This window comes from Coenobita brevimanus, unplaced genomic scaffold (genome assembly GCF_032717465.1).
Source record: "Coenobita brevimanus isolate Jiangsu-jjx unplaced genomic scaffold, ASM3271746v2 jjx.HiC_scaffold_2755, whole genome shotgun sequence".
NCBI lineage: Eukaryota > Metazoa > Arthropoda > Malacostraca > Decapoda > Coenobitidae > Coenobita > Coenobita brevimanus.
This window is the reverse complement of record NW_027643714.1, coordinates 357501-374324: the sequence shown is the minus strand read 5'-3', so window position 1 is coordinate 374324 and position 16824 is coordinate 357501.

Sequence of the window (16824 nt, the reverse complement as noted above, 5' to 3'; positions counted from 1 at the left end):
TTGCCTGCATACTATATATTCCTATATGTTTTGTCTGGCGCTGATGAGAAGCCTGTGCGTGGTGGCGTTGGACACCCTGGGTGGAGCAGCTGCGACATGCATCCGCGAGCCAAACCTCCATATATTTCTCTGCACCTCGCCGTGGGGAGGGTGTGCATGGAGAGTCTGTTTACCGAAGTGCATGATGGCAACAGAAGATGAGGAAGATACGAGTGATATGTCTGCATGACTAATGTGCCTGAGGGTTCTGCTATCTGAAATGCATGGTGGCTATTGCCAATGGACAGGAGACTCAAAGGGTGAGACAGGCAGTCAGACGGACGGGTAGACAGAGCAGGTTGTTGCTTAACATCGGTTCGTCTAGCTGAGCAGACCCGTCGACCACAATCAGAAACTGCTCCTACGGGACCGTCGTACAGGTACAGTACAGTACATGCAACGTGTAGATATCCGTAACCCCAGTGTGATAGACAGCTTCTCACAAGAGTCAGACCAAGGCCCTTCTCATGGTGAGGTGCAGGAAACTATGAGTGCACAGTGCCACCACGTGTAGGCTCCTCCTCAGCACCTGGGGACGAAGGCTGACAGGTAATGAAGACAAGAGGAGGGAGGAAAAGGTGGTGACGGCGGCACTGGCAGGGAGGAGAAAGGCTTGGCGTTAACAGTGTGGGTGATGTTCCCGGTAACTAACTAAGCTTTACGACCACACGACACACCATTTATGCCCCTCTCGTTGGCATGGCACACCGCAACACTTCTTCTTAAGCCAATTATTTTGCGTATCACACCTTATTGTTGCTTTAAGTGCTATATTATTATCCGTTTAGTTTGCCTTAGTAACACACGAGGATACTTTGACCCATTAGGCAAGGTATTTAAGGAAGGTTTCAGGATGTATCGTCAGCCAGCACGAACACCACCTTTTGTAAAGTGTTGCCCTGCAGGGAGACACAGCCACGGAGGAGGAGGAGGAGGAGGAGGAAGATAACGACGACGACGATGATGATGATGACACGCACGCACGCACATGCACCTGCGTTGACTGGAATATTAATATCCTCCAGTGTTCCGTGTTGTTGGAAGAGGTAGGCTTGGCAGGCAGTGAAGCAGACAGGGAGACAAGAGAAGCATGTAGACGCACGCTGACACACTTTTGCATGTCCCGTCACCAGCATATGTTTTTACCAGACGTAAAGGCAAACACACGCACCCTAACACACTCCTGCATGTCCCGTCACTAGCATATGATTTTACAAGACGTAGAGGCAAACACACGCACCCTAACACACTCCTGCATGTCCCGTCACCAGCATATGATTTTACAAGACGCAGAGGCAAACACACGCACCTTGACACACTATTGCTACATGATTCTACAAGACACACAGGCAAACACACGCACCCTGACACACTCCTGCATGTCCCGTCACCAGCATATGATTTTACAAGACGCAGAGGCAAGCACACGCACCCTAACACACTCCTGCATGTCCCGTCACCGGAACAGGATTTAACAAGGGGCTTAGACAAGGTAATGAGAATTATGAGAGGTAAGTTCACCCGACTCGAGCAGGCTGTGACGTCAGGGATAATAGAGAGAGAGAGAGAGAGAGAGAGAGAGAGAGAGAGAGAGAGAGAGAGAGAGAGAGAGAGAGAGAGAGAGAGAGAGAGAGAGAGAGTGAAAGAAAACGAATGTGATGGTATACCAATGTAAACTGGCAATTTCCGGATCATTTGGTAGGTGTTTAGTGTTGCTATACTCTCAACCAGTGATTTCTGTCAATATTTTCAGTTGTGTCTCAATCATCCAGCTTACAGGCACCTGTGACGTCGGATCTGTCTTTATGACATTCCTATATTCTCTGAAAACAGATAGTCCTTCTTGAAGACATGTTTTATATTTCAAAAGCATAGCATTAACTTCTTCATTGCTCTGCATGCAGTTTAGGATGCAAATAAAAATAACCCATATAGGCTGGGAAGTCATATCACAGGGCAGGTAGGCGAGTGGCTGGCAGGGACCCTCAGTCTGGATTATCTGTGACGTCATGCACAGACAGACAAGTTTCCCCCCCTCCCCCCGTGTTAAACTACCTTATATTCTCTTTACCTTGGGCGTAGAAGCAAGATAACATTTTAACACGTGTTTGTAGGCACCATTTCAAGTCAGGGGTATATTCTAAAATATTACAAATTTCTATATGCAGCTGGTACTGTGTATTGGAGGAAAATGGAAGATTAAATTTACAGGCAATAATGGAACTGTATTAAGCAACCACCATCCTCCAAAACAATGTCAGATGTTTTTGTAATAGCAATGAAACTTTATAAAGGACGCGTTATCAAGAAGGCGATCCGTAACATGGACTCTGTAAATGTTAACAAGAATCACAGACGCTAGCTGACAGGAGCACATGCTTGGCTTCGCGTGTAAACCACAACTGTCAACTCTCTCATCTTCCCTCACACAGACACGCCAGTTGTTACTCGTGCCCTGAGGTTGACTAGCACGAAAAATCTTGCATAAGGATGAAGTAAACTGCTAAATCTGTCCTACGTTGTAGCTTTCCTGACTACGTGTAGACCACAACAGCCAGTCTCTCTCATCTTCCCTCACAAATACGCCAGATGTTACATTGTGCTCTTAGGTTGTCTTAAGAAGAAAAGCTGCTTAGGGATGGAGAAATAATATAGCTAAATATGGCCAAGACTAATATCCAGTATCACCTAACGTTTGTGCGAGTGGCAGAGTTTAATAGTTATAAGGCATCTCTTGCTATTGCCCATTGTTATGCAAAATATTCTCTCCTCAGTCCCTACTTGTCCTTTACCCCCCTCCCTCCTTTCCTCCATCTCCCCATCCCTCCATTTCTCTCCCTCTCCCTCCATCTCTCCCTCGGCTTCCATTGCTCTCCATTTCCCCCCATCCCTCACCCCCTCCATGCTCTCCCCTTTCACGTCGCTATTTTTGACAACTGCCCATCTCAACACGCCGGTATTCGTGACCTGTTTTCCTCTAAGCATCAAGCTCTGTTGGAATCATTCTCTATTGGTTCCTCGATATTTTGGTTACGAAATTCCCTCTGTATATCAGCGTCCTAACAAACCCAGGGCGCCTGTAATATTACAACAATAATGCTTACCCCTTTCAATCTTATGACGAATTATTCACGCTGTCCCTAAAAGACTTTAGAGACTCTTCGGACTGTAGTTCTTATATATAGTCGTAGATATAGCCTTCATTAACCCACTCTATTTTTTCAGGCAGGGAAGAAGGAACTAATGGCCAGAAGCCGGCAAGCTTTTTACAACAGAAAATTGAATAGAAAAAAAAAAAGCCAAAGATGAAGTTAAGAAAGAATTATGAGATGTAAATTAGATAATGTCATGCTTTTGAAGGGGTTAACATCATTGCCTAGACTAAGCCTCGTCTTACTACAGGGCAATTTTTTCAATTTATAGAAACACCGTAATGGGTTAGTCTCAAAGAACGTCCTTCCTCTGAAAATTAGGAGTATTAACGCCTAAGTTTTTATGCATTTCAAAAGTTTAGGACCCCAAACTGAACTGACAGCTTATATACCCTCTCCGGGAGAAGGTTATAGAGATGAAATTATACTTATTAACAGTGACAAGTTTTATTGTACTCTAACGTGCCGATAGGTAGAGGTAGCAACAACATCCACTCTCCTGTAGTGCTGCCTACTTCTTTGTTTCAGTCCTCCTCTTCCTGTATCTTTCATCCTTCCTGTCTATTATTCTACCCACTTCAGGCGAGTGCATCGCGTAACAAGCCCAATGGTTCCCAGTTACCCAGAAAACCATATGCAACGCTGAGTGGTAACCATACACCCACATAACAGGCCGATGTGCAGCAGACTATGGTGCCCCTGTTAAAAAAGTCCAGTTCTAAATGTGACATTTATCCAGGTAATAAACCGATACTCTTCCCACTGCCTTGTTATGGCGGGGCGTCGTCTGCTGCAGGAGAATATCACTTCAAAGCATGGGAAAGTCATGTCTCAAGAATTACTCTACCCGCCACACATGCAATATTCCTCAAATCAGGCCCCCCTTTTATAAGTGACAACAGTTGTGTAAGTCTGCATAGGTTAAGGAAAGTGAAAGAACAGTATTGATTTACAAAGTAAATACATTCACACCCAATACACACGTAAAACTACATTAACTGAGAATGACTGTGTAAAGTGTACGGTGTATGACAACTTGTAGTCTATTCCACATAGCTATTTTCATAGCTAAATCCATAGTTATTCTCAATTTCTTCCAAAATATTTCCTGGCCATACCTTACTACTTTCTTCTACTAACTTTGTTCACTTATCCTTTATTTCCTATGTCCTTAGCAATTTCTTATATCTTCCACTTTATATCCCACCACACTTTCTATATTCTCCACATTTTTTCCATATCCATACAACTTAATGGGTTCACAAGGATTTTTATGGCCACACGTTAGTCAAATTTCACTGCACTATAGGCGCCTTGCTCAGCCTTCTCTGCTCCCACAAACTGCTGCTGTCTGCGGCTGCGGTAGGCCACTTGCTGAGATGGTACTTAACATCGATAGTCTGAAATTCTTGAAGTAGACGGTATGAGAGGGGCGAGAGAGAGTGAGATGAGGTGGGGATGTGTGTCCGTGAGTGCTGTGTGCCGGCTACTGCTTTTACCGAGACCTCTCACCCATCCAGGTCACGTTGGTTTGGCAGTGACATCATCGTCCACTCACCAGTCTTCTCAACTCGACTGAGCAGCCACGGCACATGTGGAGTTTAAAGCATTATTAATACACTTTGGTAAAATGTAATGTGTAATGTGTTTCAGACATTCAGCCACTCATTCCTCTCAGCCATACTCATTCCTCTTAATTACGAGATAAGTGGAATATGAATGAAAACTGAGGAAAACTTTCTATTCGATCCCAGACGAAGCAATGATAAGCAATTAAATCTTGTAAACATTGAACGAAACATACACTGAATGAAGAAACCACTTGTTGGACGACGTAAGAAAGAATTAGCTTAGTTCTGCACAAATAATACGCTAATTTTTAGGAATTTAATGTCATGACTTAGTCAAGACGAACCACCCTGCAGGGGCGGTTGCTTGGCTCCAATTGGAATCTGGTCAGCTAGACATTGCTTGTTTAATAAACCAATAAATGTTCATGATTTTTCCTCAAGGAGTTAATGACAGTTTTACGTAACCCTAACAGAACGACACGAACAAACCACAGACGATTTAATTGACCAAAACCCTATTCAATCAGAGCTGACGGATTGGAAAAAATTGCAGACTAATACTGCAGGTACCAAAACAATGGAGGCAGTAATTAAGTGTAGTGAAGAGTCAACATTGTGCCAGCCACCGACCCAATATGGTGGACAAAATGTGGATATGGGGGTCAGAGGGTCAGGGTGTAGGAGAGAATATGGTGGAAAAATGCTGGTAGAACAGAAATTGATCATTACTTAAAACACACACACACACACACACACACTAAGGTTCACTGTCAAAACAGACCAACAACAGTACAACATGAACTGAACAAGCTATCAAAGGCTAGCCACGAAAAACGTGACTGTAAATACATAACTAATAAAATGAAAAAGTGAAGCAAGTGACGAACACAGGTCACTTTTCAATATAACCACACCAATTTCCCTCACGATTTCTTTATTTTCATCAATACCTTGATGTAAAAGTACCTATAAATCTAACTAACCCCGTTGTCAGTCCTTAACCTTGCAGTTTAAAGCCACTGCTCCACGTTATGGAAAAATACAGGGGACAAGGGAAGGGGCTATGCTGCACCGCGCCTCTCATCACTACTAGCCAATTCCCACCAAACCGTACCCACTCCCTGGATGACCTACCCCACTCGTCGTTATTGCTACAGCCCAGCACTTTCCTACGAACAACCCCCAAAACAAAAACCACCTCCCTCTATATGTGGCTGTCGTAACAATGATTAATATATACATAAACATTTCAGCTGTACACATAAATTAAACGCAGATTTACAAATATTCAACCACCAGTGTCACTCAAATCACTCCTATCACCTATTCTTAAAACTATCACTATCAAATTTAAGTCCAAAATAAAGCTGTACAAGTAGTAAATATAGAACATACCTCCATAAATGGTTAATATCCGACTACCACCTTCCCACTGGATACATCAAGCTTTAGTTCAACGGCTAGATCCACCGTCGATGTCCTCTAACATCAGTCACTAATTTCTCCAACTTGCTCCCTCACGTATGGACTCTGGTCTAGCGCCGTGCAAGGTTATTCACGACCCATTGCTCCTGGTTAACTAACTAATTTCATGCAGGTTTATTTCACCTCGACTCTGAATGAAGCACCACAGCTTCACGAAACCATGAATATCAGTATGAAGTACTCGACTCCACGGAGGAGAAAAGATACGGAGTAACGACTCAACGTTAAAACTGCGAGGCCATTACCTTCACGCCATCTAGCGAGATAAGGGAGAACGGGATATAAGAGAACGGTTACGGGGTAGACTGTGTTTAGATTATGAATCGGGAATATATAAGCCTTCCACGTGACACTAAGTTAGTCTTAAATAATTATATTGTGCATGAGCATCCTTCACCATTGATAACGTGAGGCTGGTGAATAGTGTCCCATATAACGTATTTTGAGACAAAGATTCATTCCAGTGATAAAAGTCTTTGATTCGGAATATAATGGATGTATTAATAATACAGACAAGAATATTATAGTGTATTTATTGAGTATATAGATGTACATGTTAGGTTACATTATTATCCCGGAAACATTCACACGGGCAACACAAACCCATAGCCGTTTGTTGTGTTAGCTCTGTTAATCCTAAGTATCAGGTGGATTGGACTGGACAAAATTCCTTGCCATTGTTTTCAGACGCACTTCTACCACATTCCTGTGGATATCTATATACCTGTGGATATCTGTATATCTCTATCGGCATCTGTCTATCTATCTGTCCATCTATCTATCTATTTGCGAGTGAATCACTTAATAACACGCGATTCATAAATATGCTAATACTCACAGGGAAAAAGAATACACGAAATATCCCATGTGCTTCGGCTATTTCCTGTTTCCTTTTCCCTGTGGATATCATCCCTCTCTCTCTCTCTCTCTCTCTCTCTCTAATATATATATATATATATATATATATATATATATATATATATATATATATATATATATATATATATATATATATATCTCCCTTTCCTTGGGGGAAGCAGCCTAGGTATATAGATAGATAGATAGATATACCTAGGCTGCTTCCCCCAGGGAAAAGGAGGTGGCCGAGACAGGACGACACACTCCCCATTTACTCATCCATTCAAACACAATCATTCGCATCTTAGCCCCAAAGGGGAGAACGGACAGATCCTCACCGCACCACACCTGCATATAATAGTAATTTCCCGTTATCGGTATACGAGTAATATCCTTTAATAATAGATGGTGCATATCTTCACTGTCATTTTCACAAGATCAATAATACGGCACCATATATGAATATTGTCAATCAATATTGATTGTGTGAGGGCCGGTAAATAATATCCTGCGTTGCCAGTGTGGCGGTATTACCTCAGCAAGTTCACATGTCCCTTATCAATGCCCAACGTATCCTTTATCATACGTGTAATGAAACATAGTAATTTCTACAGATTTCTATATTAGGCGTACGTGCCGAGGCCCAGTTTCAGCTGTTGACATCTTAATCTGCACCAACATTTATGACCGTAGTACAACTGTTTATGCATAACAGTTTGTTACATCTGTTTTACGCACCCCTTTTTGTCCTCTGGGAAGAAACGAAACCGTAGGTTAGTTCCAGTTAGTGGGTTTTTGCCACAAACAACACAGCGGTGTCCAGGGTTTAGAGCCATGTTTATTTGTACCGCCACGCCCCCTCACATCCCGCCTGTCAACTTATGTAAACAAACAGACGACACACCGGCGACCACAGTGCCATCTGTTGACCAAGCCAGCTCGTTACATTGGTCTCGTGTTCGCCCGTAAGAGTCCGTGACTCGACTCTCACGATGGCCATTTTGTTTTTAACTCTTCCAACTGTGAATTTCTGGCTTCGAATCACGCACGCACACATGCACATACACACACACGTACACACATACGTACACATACACATACATACATATATATACATATAAGCATACACACATACACACACGCACACCACACACTTGTTTGTATGTGTATGTATGTGTATATGCATGCATGTGTGTGTGTGTGTGTGTGTGTGTGTGTGTGTGTGTGTGTGTGTGTGTGTGTGTGTGTGTGCAAGCTAAAATCAAGTAGTAGCAGTAGCAGTAGTAGACCCTACCTCAACACTGTTCCTGTGGCACTGTCTTTGACGCAAACCATGCAATGGTGTGCAAGAAGGCAGGCTGTGTGTACGCTACGTCACTGCCAAAATGCTGCAGGAAATATGCCATGATGTCACCACAGAGCCAGCTGTGCTGCCCCTAGACGGCGAGCACTTCACCCACAGAACAGCAAACATATCAAATGATGCCAGAGTGGATGTCAGCGCTGCAGGTTTGCGGACACGTGGACAGAGGGCTTTCTTCAACATTTGGATAATTGATCCTATGGCAGCATGTCATCGTGAACTGTGTCTCGAGGCTGCACACAAAAGGAATTAACAAGAAAAAAAAAACACAGACTATCAAGAAAGGATCTAACTTTTGCACCACGTTGGATTCACTGCCTTTGTGTTCACAACATCAGGTGGGATGGGTCCAGAGGCGAGCATATTCTCTCGAGACTGGCAGAGATTCTTTGTAAGAAGCGTCAACGTCAGAGTTCCGTTATGGCCTGGATGAGGTGTCAACTGTCCTACTCCCTTGTGAGGTGTGCACTGCTATGCCTCAGGGGCACAAGACCATCAGCCCTCAGGCCTGTCTCTCTGGCAGGTATGGATTATGAAGCTACTGTGACTGAGTCACACTGACCAGCAACTCCAATAGATTAATGTTTTTGTTGACACTGTAATACTAAAAAATATAGTAGTAATAAAGTTTTTTATGGTTGGTGGGGGCACTCCCCATCCACCCACTCGATGTAGTGCTGTTCTTGGATGCCTGGCCTTTCCTCTCTTCCTTCGTTCTTTCTATCGTTCCTCATCTGCCTTTTTTTCCTTCATTCTTTCCTCGCCAGATGGTTTCCTGTACACCAGGAAACCATTTACTACTCTGGGTGGTAACCATATAACCAAATTATGGCGCCTGATGGTTTTGTGGGCAATTAAGGCGCTCCAATCGGATTGAGCCGGTGCAGGTTTATATCCAAGGGATGGTTAGGGTTTAATGCTCACGTAATGTCACTCAGGGATGAGTGAGGCTGGTCATTCTCATCATAAATGTGAGGACCAATTTGCCTAGCTCCAGGCTCCTATGCTCCTCATGGGGCAACACAGGATTAGCTGATGAATGAATGAATGAATGATGATAAAGTGTTGGCATATGGTTGGTAAGGACAGTGGCTGGTGTGTTTGGGGCCAACAGATTGTATTATGGTTAGTGATAACCTTCACATTACAACTCCAATGGTGAACTGTATTATGAGGCTGGCTGCTGAGCTGCACGGTATAATTCCCAAATGGATGGAGCTGATTTGCTGGTTGCATTATAGTAGTCTTAAAAAGTGGTGGTGGTAGTAGTAGTAGTAGTTGTAGTAGTGGTACCAGTAGTAATAGTAGTAGTAGTAGTAGTTGTAGTTTTTTTTATTGAGAAGATGCACTCAACAGGTTGGTGATGATTGGCTGAATGCAACACGTCCAAAGAACATCATTGTATTGCAAATAATTACCAGTAATTCTCAGAAATACCATGTTACTTGGACAGGTTGCATTCAGCCATCACCACCAACCTATTAAGCGCATCTTTGCCTCGATAAAAGAAAAAAAAAAGTATAGTAGTTGTAGTAGCGGTAGCAACAGCATCATCAGTAGTAGTAGTAGTAGTAGTAGTACATCATCACCATCATCATCAGCATCATCACCATCATCATCAGCATCACCATCACAATCATCATCTTCATCATCATCATCACCATCATCATCATCATCATCATCATCATCACCATCATCATCATCATCATCACCATCATCATCATCATCACCATCATCATCATCATCATCACCATCACCATCATCATCATCACCATCATCATCATCACCATCATCACCATCATCACCATCATCATCATCACCATCATCACCATCATCATCACCATCACCATCATCATCATCACCATCATCATCATCACCATCATCACCATCATCATCACCATCATCACCATCATCATCATCATCACCATCATCACCATCATCATCATCACCATCATCACCATCATCATCATCATCATCATCATCATCACCATCATCACCATCATCATCATCATCATCATCATCACCATCATCATCATCACCATCATCACCATCATCATCATCACCATCATCATCATCACCATCATCATCATCACCATCATCATCATCATCATCATCACCATCATCATCACCATCATCACCATCATCATCATCATCACCATCATCACCATCATCATTATCGTCACCATTTTCATCTTCTCTTCTTCCTCTTCCTTCTCTTCTTCCTTGTCTTCTTCTCCTCCTCCTTTTGTTCTTCTTCCTCCTCCTCTTCTCCGTCTTCTCGTTGTTCTTTGTTCATCTTATCTTGTTCTTCTTTTTGTTCATCTTCTTCGTGTTCTTCTCCCTCTTCTTTCTTTTGAATGCTAAGTTGTAAGAACAGATAAACACCAGGTGATGCTAGTCACGAAGAAGTGCTATGGGAAGGATAGAGAGGTTTAGTATTGTCTTTTGCCAGTGAGCTACGTGAAATAAACTGCAAAAAGACGAAATCCTGGGCCAAGTGAAGGTGAAAGGACTATTAGCAGATTAACACAAAATGATGCTATAGTCGGAATCCCGGCCGTTTGCGGGTGAGGTGTGGCTCGCACCTGTTTACAATGGTGCCACGTTTCCTCAACTTGCGATGTGAAACGGAAGCTATTTATGTACAAGGCATCACAAATTCGATAAATTCAGATGAATAAAACTTACACTTGTGTATTTTGATGGATGAATCAACAGTAATCTTATTATGCATAAAATATTTATACAGTAACACAGAAACATGGCATACATATTGTACAGTGTTGCTAAAAGATATTGTAGTCACTTTTAATGGTTTTTAGCGTAGTTTTAAGGTGGGTAATAATATTACAGTTATGGATATAATAGAATGAGCCTGAAAAAAGAAGAAATATGCCAATATCCAAAGTAAAAGAAATAATTCATGTAATTCTTGTGAGTGGCAATACACATCCATCTGGCCTAAAATAAATGTCCCAAGAGAGAATGAGGAGATTCAATGTCCCAAGAGAGAGAGAGAGAGAGAGAGAGAGAGAGAGAGAGAGAGGCATGCATTGAATGCATTGTCGGCATCACTAAATATAACAAAACCAAATTAACAAATGAAAGCACAATTATAAATAACTTATAAAAAGAATCAAAAGTACTCAGGGTGGCTCACATTTCCCGCCACGTGGTAGGTGAATCCAGCCCCCCCTTCCCCTTCCCTCCCTTCTTAATCCCTCCTGGGTGTCTCAGGTCAAATCCCCCTTCACACTTCCCCTCCCCCCTGGACCACCACCCCAACAAACCCACATCCACACTCCCACCCACACCTACACCCACACCCCACTACGTCGGGGTGTATGAATCAGTAACGTAACAAACCTCTCAGCAGACAGTAACTTTGACACTCCATCTACTACTAAATATAACAAAACCAAATTAACAAATGAAAGCACAATTATAAATAACTTATAAAAGAATCAAAAGTACTCAGGGTGGCTCACATTTCCCGCCAGGAGAGAGAGAGAGAGAGAGAGAGAGATAACGGTATAGAAAACGTGGCAACACTGTACACAGGTGCGAGCTACACCACAGCCGCAAACGTGCGCGAGTCCTACTATAGTCACGAAGAAGTGCAGTGAAAACTATGAAAAAGCCTTAGTCTTGTCTTTTTGAGCCAAGTTAAGGTGAAAGAACTACACCAAATCAACACTATATGATGCTAGTCACGAAGAAGTGCAGTGAACACTATGGAAAATCTTTGTCTTGTCTTCTCTCTCTCTCTCTCTCCCCTTATCATACCTGACCCCCTTAATTCTCTCTCTCTCTCTCTCTCTCTCTCTCCCCCCTTATCATACCTGACCCCCTTAATTCTCTCTCTCTCTCTCTCTCTCTCTCTCTCTCCCCTTATCATACCTGACCCCCTTAATTCTCTCTCTCTCTCTCTCCCCTTATCATACCTGACCCCCTTAATTCTCTCTCTCTCTCTCTCTCTCTCTCTCTCTCCCCTTATCATACCTGACCCCCTTAATTCTCTCTCTCTCTCTCTCTCTCTCTCTCTCTCTCTCTCTCTCTCTCTCTCCCCTTATCATACCTGACCCCCTTAATTCTCTCTCTCTCTCTCTCTCTCTCTCTCCCCTTATCATACCTGACCCCCTTAATTCTCTCTCTCTCTCTCTCTCTCTCTCCCCTTATCATACCTGACCCCCTTAATTCTCTCTCTCTCTCTCTCTCTCTCTCTCTCTCTCTCTCTCTCTCTCTCTCTCTCTCTCCCCCTTTATTATACCTGACCCCCTTAATTTTCTCTCTCTCTCTCTCTCTCTCTCTTCCTTATCATACCTGACCCCCTTAATTTCTCTCTCTCTCTCTCTCTCTCTCTCTCTCTCTCTCCTTATCATACCTGACCCCCTTAATTCTCTCTCTCTCTCTCTCTCTCTCTCTCCTTATCATACCTGACCCCCTTAATTCTCTCTCTCTCTCTCTCTCTCTCTCTCTCTCTCTCTCTCTCAGCGTTGCGGGGCTTCACCACGGTGTTGCCATACGCAGGGCTGCAAATATCCCTACATGCTTCAAAACCTTATCCCATCTATCCCTTCCCCAAACTCCTCAACTCACCAATAGACACTCACGATAGATCCAAATAGATAAATAGACACCAGCGGATAGATACAAAAGGCTGATAAAGAGTGAGAAAAGGACAATAGTAAAGAGGCAGTAGGCGGAGAAATATGGCTGCCGCGGCTGTTTACACTGGCTCAGCCAATCAGCGTCCGCCTCCTTCTGCCCTTAGCACCAGCCGCCCTCTGATTGGCTGGCAGCTGTGAGGCCAGGGAGGAGGCAGGGAGGCATGAGGGAGGGAGGGGAGTATAATAATAATGAAAAATATTGGGGGGAGGGGGGGAAAAGAGAGAGAGAGAGAGAGAGAGAGAGAGAGAGAGAGAGAGAGGAATGAGGGTGCCATGAGAAGGATTGGCATGAGGGGATATAGGGTGAGGAGGGGAGGAAGATAGGGTGAGGAGGGGAGAAAGATAGGGTAAGGAGGAGAGAAGAGGAGGGAGGAAATCGAGGGGAGGGATAAGGAAGGGAGAGAAATATTTGGGGGGAGAAATACTGGGGAGAGAAGGAGGTAACAAGAATGGAAATATAGACGAAGGAAGAGAAGAGTGGAAACTGGAGGAGGACGAGGAGGAGGAAAGAAAAGAATTAGTGGAAAAAAGGAATAACTAGACTGGAAGGATTAGAAGAGGAGGTAAAGGAGAAAAGAGAAAAACTAAAGAAACAAGAGCGAGAAAAGATGGGAATACGAAAGAGGACAAGGAAGAGGAGGAAGAGGAGCAGGTAAAGTAAGGAAAGCAAGGAAAAGTAAGGCAAAGCAGGGAAAAATAAAGTAAGGAAAAGGAAAGGGGGGCATGTAAACAGATGGATGAGATGATGGAAAACTGAAGGATGGAAAAATACAACTAAATTACTGGAGAGGGAAAAAGATGAGGACGAGGAGAGCAGCATAAATATAAAGACGACAGAGAAGACAGGGAAGAGAAAGTTAAGAGGTGGAGAAGATTACTGACCTCCAATAAGAAAAACCTCTCGTAGTGAATAGTAAATGTAGTCTATACCTACCTACAATACCTCCAATTTTAAACGTCTCTCCTTAGCAGAATATAATCGTCTGGAAGCATCAAGGACAAAAAAAGGAAAATCACGTCCTCGGGCTGTTGGGGTTAATGAAGGCTGCTTGACCCCTTCACTACGAGACAACTCTAGGAAGGGATTCACCAACTTGCATATCATCCATTCTCCGTCGTAATTTAGTTATCTTTTTGTAGGAAGAACTAGATACAGGAAGACTTTGCACTCTCTTGCCCTTGTTGTTCCTGCAGAAAATCAATATAATTTGCAATAATTTTCTTCCTCTCGTATCTGCTTTTCATTTTTGTTTTCTTGGAGGAACAGGACGCATGGAAAGACTCAAAAAAATAAATAAATAAATAAAAAATAGTGTTCGAGAGGGACGCCTTCGTGTGGTGGCACCAATATAAACACGATGGATGCTCCGTTGTCTGGTTATACAAACATCCCTCAACTCCCACAGTATCCCCCGAAACGAGGATGGTGGACTGCGAGGGGATGGAAACTTTAGCCTCCGAAACATAGATTGTGGACTACGAGAGAGTGACAACTTCAGCCTGCAGTCCACCGCGTACACATTCCAGACCTGCGACTTGGAAATAATCTCCAGTTTGTTTAAGCTAGACCCTGGACTGCATGGAAGATGGGAAGTTCCAGGGCGCTGCTTGAAACGAGAAAACGATGAGGTGGAAGAGGCAAAGTTTGGCCATAAAAGACGTCATAGGCAATGTTTTGTTTCATAAAGATTTCCCGGGTAAGGTTTACTGTGAATAATGGCAGGCTACTGGAAGAAGGATGGGAGGAAGTTTCAATAATTAAATATATGTTTTATAAATATAGAAGGGTTATTATAGTCCAGATAATTCGTTCTTGTAAGCTTCGAAGTCTCCCCTAAAATGCAGCAGTCCTATTACTTTACTCTCGGTGCCGATAACTGAATGGAGAAAAAAATAACAATAATATCTACAGACGTATTATTTGCACTACTCATGGTGCCGATAACTGAATGACGGAAACAATAATAATATTTACACTACTCTCGGTGCTGATAACTAAATTGGAATAATTGACAGATGAACAACTTACATTATGCCCGGTGCTGATAACTGACAGGAAATAACTGACATGTTCTATTTACACTACTCTTGGTGCTGATAACTGAGTTGAGGTAACGAAGACATATTATGTACACTACGCTCGGTGCTGTGTGTGTGTGTGTGTGTGTGTGTGTGTGTGTGTGTGTGTGTGTGTGTGTGTGTGTGTGTGTGTGTGTGTGTGTGTGTGTGTGTAGCAATGATAAAGCCAAGGCAAGTATAAAATCAATCTCATACACTAACTAATATTTCTGTTTATCCCTGCTACCTCCAGACGATCTTACTCAGCTTAGGATAAACTCTTCCAACTGGGGGGTTAGATACACTTTTCACTAACCCTGTGGTGCTTGGTGGTCAGGTTAGGCTAGGTTAGGTTAGGGAAGGGAAGGGTAGGGTAGGGCAGGGTAGGGCAGGGTAGGGTAGGGTAGGGTAGGGTAGGAGGAAGAAGAAAAGCAAGGATTTATGAAAAGTGTGAGGGAATGGAATGAAGGAGGGAAACAAAGGGATGCGGAGGAAAGGGAGGGAAGGAAGAAAAGCTGGAAGGAAAGAAAGGAGGACTGAAGGGAATGGAGTGCACTGTGGCAAGGACTGGGGGTCAATGGAAGGGAAAGAGGAAAGATGGCGGGAAAGGAGGGAGGAAAGGAGGGAAATGAGGGAGGAAAGATGGAGGGAAAGAAAGGAGGAAGACGAAGGGAAAGGAGGGAGGAAAGAAGAAAATGAAGTGTAAGGACGAAGAGAGAGAGGGTCAGAAGAAGTGAGGGAGGGATGCTGGGAGGAAGAGGACAGAGAAAAGGGTTGTAGAGTCGGAGAGAAAAGACTGAGTTAATTTGAGGGAAAGAGGTAATGAAGGAGGAATGAAGGAAAGGAAGGAATGAGGGTCTGCTGGAGAGAAGGTGGGATGAAGGAAAAAAAGGACGTGATGAATAATAATGTCTGTTTTAAGTCTTGCTTCCACCACAAAAAAAAAAAAAAGAAACAAAGGAGAGGTGGAAGTGAGACGGGTGTCACTCTGTACGAGGGATAAAGGTCAGGATTGTACAGTGAGAAGGACTTGACACTATGAACTTTGACCTTCCCACCCTCCCCCTTAGCCGGGAAATGAGAACGATAGACAGACAGGCAGACGGGCAGACGGAGAGACAGGAAAACAAGAGACTAGGAGTAATTTATAAAAGAGCCTAACCAAATTAAAGGATAAACATGACTCCATAATAGTTAAACATTATTACACATGATTCTGTTTTTCGTGTTCTCTCTCTCTCTCTCTCTCTCTCTCTCTCATCCAATGCGACTGAAGAAAATGGTATACACAAATAATCTTACACACAACTTAGGCTTAAGAGAGGTTATAAATACGGTCCAGGGACTGAAAATGAGAGAGAGAGAGAGAGAGAGAGAGAGAGAGAGAGAGAGAGAGAGAGAGAGAGAGAGAGAGAGAATGTCGAGGTGACCACAATCAGTCTTAACCCTTTCAATCCAATAACATTTTCTTGCATTTTCTTCTCACTAACCTACAGACGATTTTATTCAGCTCAGGAAACCTCAAAATGGAGAAGTTGGATATGTCATTCACTGGCCACATCACTAATAATAATCCTTCTTTAAGCTGAAGGAAATCGTCTGAAGGTAGGATGAACAACAAATAAATC